We start from the raw sequence: 5,117 nt of genomic DNA on the forward strand, positions 1-5,117 counted from the left end.
GCGGGGCCTGGGGTCGGCACGGGGGAGGGGCCACGGAGAGGGGCGGAGCTTGTGAGTGGGCGGGGCATCAATGGGGCGTGGCTCGTTTTGTGGGCGGGGCTTCCACTCGTAGCTCCGCCCCGTATAGCGGCCGCCCTCCGGTCCCGGTCCATGGGCTCGGGGGGGCCGGCAGGACCGAGAAGCGGGCGCTATCGGGACCGGGCACTGTTTGGACCAGCTCGATTGGCTCTGGCCACTGTTGGGACCGGACACAGTTGGGACGGGTCACTATCAGGACGGGTCAGTACCAGGACAGGTCACTACAAGGGTGGGTCACTACCGGGATGGGTCACTATCTGGATGGGTCACTATCAGGACAGGTCACTATCAGGACGGGTCAGTACCAGGATGGGTCACTATCAGGACAGGTCACTACAAGGACAGGTCACTATCAGGACGGGTCACTACCGGGATGGGTCACTATCAGGACAGCTCACTATCAGGACAGCTCACTATCAGGACAGGTCACTATCAGGACAGGTCACTATCAGGACAGGTCACTACAAGGACAGGTCACTATCAGGACTGGCCACCTTGAGGACCAGCCACTATTAGGACTGGTGACCAGTAGCGCCCCAAGTGTGCCCCCCGCAGCCCCTCTCTGAGCAGTGACCCCCCTGTCAGTGTGGGGGGCACAGGGAGGGCTGGCACACCCCAGAGAGCACAGTGGGCTCATGTCCCTCTGGCCTGGCCTGGTCCTGGTGACACAGTGGGGTGGGGGGCACGGACAGTGGCCACCGGGCCAGTCTGGTTGGGGGTCACTGGTCCTGAGCCCAGCCTCACAGTCAGCTTCCTCCCATCCCTATGGATGCTGGCAGGATTTGGGAGACAAGGAGCCTGGCATGGCCATGTTGTTGAGGCTGTCCCATGGGAAACACCTCCTGGGGTTCAGGATTCCCTGCAGGGCTCAGGTGAGCACGGGCTGGATTTACAGCCAGGACAAGAATTAACTTTATCTCCCTGTTGAAAACTGCATCGTTCCTTTATATTTCTCTAACTCAGGGACACTGCTAAAACTGTCCCTGGGTGCTGCAGCTCGGGCCCAGCTTGGATTCACTGCTGTCTAGTCAGGTGTTGAGCTCCAGCTTGCAGTGGCTTCCCCTCCATCTTCCGTGTGGTCCTGCTCAGCAAATCTGTTCCCAGTTCTTGGTAGAAACAAACGGCAGGAAAAGCTTTGGGTCCCTCCCAACTCCTTTGAAGTTTTGCTCATAAGTGGGTGGAGAAGGGGAGAGCCCAGCGGGTGCCAGGGTGGGTGGCTGGGCACAGACACCCCGACGCGGGCTGTGCCATGGGGCGGGTTGGATGTTCCCTGCCCGTGACTCAGGGGTGAGGGAGGTGGCAAGCAGGGACCTGTGCCACGGTGCCACGGTGCCAGGCACCGACTGCTCCCTGGGTGGGGGCAGATGAACCTGTCTTTGGCTGGGACAAAGAACAGACAACAAAAGTCATCGCTGCCCTGGCCTTGCCTGCATCCCACACCAAGACTTGGACCTGCAGGATGTGTTCTTCTGTGGAGGAGATGGGCAGAGCCCCGTGTGGGCTGGTGAGGGCCATGGAGGGGAAGGGAGGATGGTGGCTGCCACCTGTGCAAACCCAGTGGAGCGTTGGGCAATAAGGAAGTGAGAGAAATGACTGAAAACCCCCCAAGGCAGCAACGTCAGGACGTTGCATCAGGAGCCAGGGAGATGCCCTGCAGAGCTCTTCCCTCTGCTCAGCTCAGCCCGGCCACCAATGATCCAGCTGGCCTGTCCCCAGAGGAAAGCAGGGAAGGGACACAGGGCTGTGCACCCTGGCCCTGGGAGACCCGTTGTGCACAGGGTGCATCCTGCAGTGGTGCTGCTGGGTGACTCACTGGGAGCCCCTGGTGTGATGTGCCAGGCCAGGGGTGGGGACATCTTGTTAGGAGCCATCCCTCCCTGTTGGGCCAGGAAATGCTCCAAGGTGGCATTTGTCCCCAGCTGCTTGGGGACGGGCAAAGTCTGCTGAAGGCTTGGGGGGTACCTCCTGCCGGGTCCTGGAGACACGTCACAGCACCTGGCACCTGAGCAGCACTGAGCTTCATTACAAACCAAAGCTGAGATCTTGGGGCCTTTCTAAAAAGGATTTTCTGCAGCAAGCTCAGCCCCACTTCCCCTTGGCCTGTAGAAGGACTGTCCATCAAATAAACCAAGCACTTTAGGAAGAGGCCATTTGCTCTCAGGACAGCTGGGTTTTTTCCTTCCAAGGATGACAGTGCACATACCTGGGTGCCAACGGGGCTGTGACATGTGGCACAAACCCCGCATCCTGCTGCAGGAGAGCAGAGGGAGCAGGAGCCTGTCCTCCCCATCCCCGGGTATCTCGGGACACATCCTGTCGGGGAAATCCCTCTTGGAGCAGCCACATCTTTCCCTCTCCCCGGGCTCCCCGCCCCGTGTCCCGCTCTCCCTCTGTCTCCTCTCTCTCAGGGTTACCAATGACCCATCCATCCCCCCGGTGCCGGTTCGGGGCGGGGCCCGCAGCGTTGCGGTTCCCGCAGCGAACGGCAGAGGCCGGGCCGGGGCCGCGCTGGGGCGGCAGCTGAGCCCCGGCAGCAGCGGGGGCTGCTCGGCCACCTCCCCCCTGCTCCCTCCCCTCCGTCTCACCACAGCCGCCACCCCTGCCCCTTCCACCTCCGAGGGACGAGGCGAAGAGGTTTTTCCTACCAGGAAAAAGTTTTTCTTACCAGGGAATGCAGGTCTGGTCCTGGGGGGGTGGTGGTGCAGATGGAAACCCCCCCGCCCCGAGCCTTTCCCGGCAGCGTGGCGGGGACGGTGACATTGGTGACACCCGGCTGTGTGACAGACAGAGCTCATCACGGCGTCCTCGTCTGCATCCTGGCCATCGAGGGGCTGGGGGGTGGGGAGCAGCACCCATTGCCCACCCGTGCTCTGTCTCCTCTGCAAACACGGGGATGCTCCTGCTCACCTCCGAGTCCCCAGCCTGTGGAGCTGAGGGACCCCAACTCCCTTCCTCAGAGACACTGTCACCCCTGATTCTAACCGAGCCACCCCAGTAACCCACAGACCCTTCTGGACACAGAAGATATTAGTGGGAAATCTGTATTCTTACAGCCCCTTCACGTGCTCTTTCCTCCCACCTTCTGCGCTGTCCCGGGCGAGTCTGCAGAGGGAAAGCACTGAGAAATAAATCAATATCCAATGTAATCAAAGGCAGGCTGCTGGGAGTTTGTCTTTTGGGTTTTCCTTCTCTTTTGTTGCTTTCCCAAAGAATAGACATTTGGGAGGGCTCTGGGGTGGTTTAGCGGAGCAGGAAAGGGCAGGAGGCTGGGAGCCACCTGCTTCCCGGGACAAATCCCTTAGGATGATTCCAGCCCTGGGGACCATTCCTGCAGTAGCAATGACTGCCCAGGCAGAACAGAAGCCTGGGAAGAGCCCGGCTTACTGGGGAAGCTGATTCTCTTCCCCAGCACCGGGGTCAGCAGGAGCTGCTGGGACAGGGCTGGGGCTGCGGGGGCTTCCGTGAGCAGGAGGAGGAAGAGAGGAAGAGAGAGAACTCACAACAGCACGGAGGAGGAGGAGGAGACCTTTGGAAAGCAAATCTTCCTCACCTGCTGCTATTTATCCAGCCTTCCCAGAGACTCCTTCTGCCGAGCCCGACTCTGCATGCCCAGCCCCTCTGGGTGGTGCTGAGCAGCCACCGCGTCCTGCCCAGGGGTGGCTCTGGTTTGCAGAGCTCCGGGTGATGTTTGCAGCTGGAACACCTGAACAGCTCTGCAGGGGCTCCAACCTTCCAGCCTGCCGGGTGTCCTGGGGCAGCTGGGGGGAGAAGCCATCTGCTCATCCCTCAGCACCCCCCGGGCCTTTCCCACCTCCCCCAGCTCAGGCTGTGAGATGAGCTGTGTCCAGGCTCAGCAGAGGTGGCTGTGCAGGGGTTACCTGTGCACTTTCACCACTGGGGAGGTGACCTGCTGGCCCCTGGTGCCAAGCAACACTGCACCCATCAGTTATGCAGGGATCCCACCACCCTGCACCAGGGACCTCCTGTCTGGGAAGGGCAGGGGCCAGGGGGCTGCAGCACCCACCCAGGCGGGACCCCACGGGAGGTGGGTGCTCAGGAGTGAGCGGGGCTGGAGGGGCTGCCAGCAGCCACACATCTCCTGAGCAGCACCAAGACCTCAGAGTGTGTCTGTAGCACTGCATTACATGTGGGTAAATACAAAATGTGTTGTGAAATCCTGAGTATAATCCGAATTTGCTGGTGGCAGAGCTCTGAGGGATGCACAGCCCTGAGCAGACAGATGAGATTTGGCCTTTCCCAGGGTTTACAATAAACCAATTTACCCACCCATCACTGCTGGCCTGTTGGTCCAGCCAATTTTTAACTTTACCAAGAAAACGATAAGAATAAGTGAAAGCATTTATAGTTATGTACTAAATATCTAAAGAGAGTGAAAATCACACCATTGCTGGGAAAAGTATCCCCAGAACGAGCCCCCTCTGCTATGTAAATCTAAAACCACAATACTGTGGTAAAGCCTGATGATGATTTGATTTTATTTCAGGAGCTGTCTGGAACACCAGCCTCAAAACTGATCAAACATACGAGAACAGTATCTGCAGAGGGGACTGTGTGTGTGTGTCTAAAGCTTTCCCTTAAAGAAAACATACTTGTAAATTAATAAAAAGGATTTGTAGTAGACTGTGATGTGTCCCATTCAAAGAAAAGGGGATGGATATGTAATATACAGTGATAGGTGTCCTGTAAAGAAGGAAGGAAGGAAGGAAGGAAGGAAGGAAGGAAGGAAGGAAGGAAGGAAGGAAGGAAGGAAGGAAGGAAGGAAGGAAGGAAGGAAGGAAAAGGAAGAGGAAGAAGAAGAGAAAGGAAGAAAGAAAAAGAGAAAGAAAGAGAAGAAAGAGAGAAAGAGAGAAAGAGAGAAAGAGAGAAAGAGAGAAAGAGAGAAAGAGAGAAAGAAAGAAAGAAAGAAAGAAGAAAGAAAGAAAGAAAGAAAGAAAGAAAGAAAGAAAGAAAGAAAGAAAGAAAGAAGAAAGAAAAGAAAGAAAGAAAGAAAAGATTTGTAATGAACGGCAATAGATGTC

This window comes from Calypte anna, chromosome 18, assembly GCF_003957555.1.
Source record: "Calypte anna isolate BGI_N300 chromosome 18, bCalAnn1_v1.p, whole genome shotgun sequence".
NCBI lineage: Eukaryota > Metazoa > Chordata > Aves > Apodiformes > Trochilidae > Calypte > Calypte anna.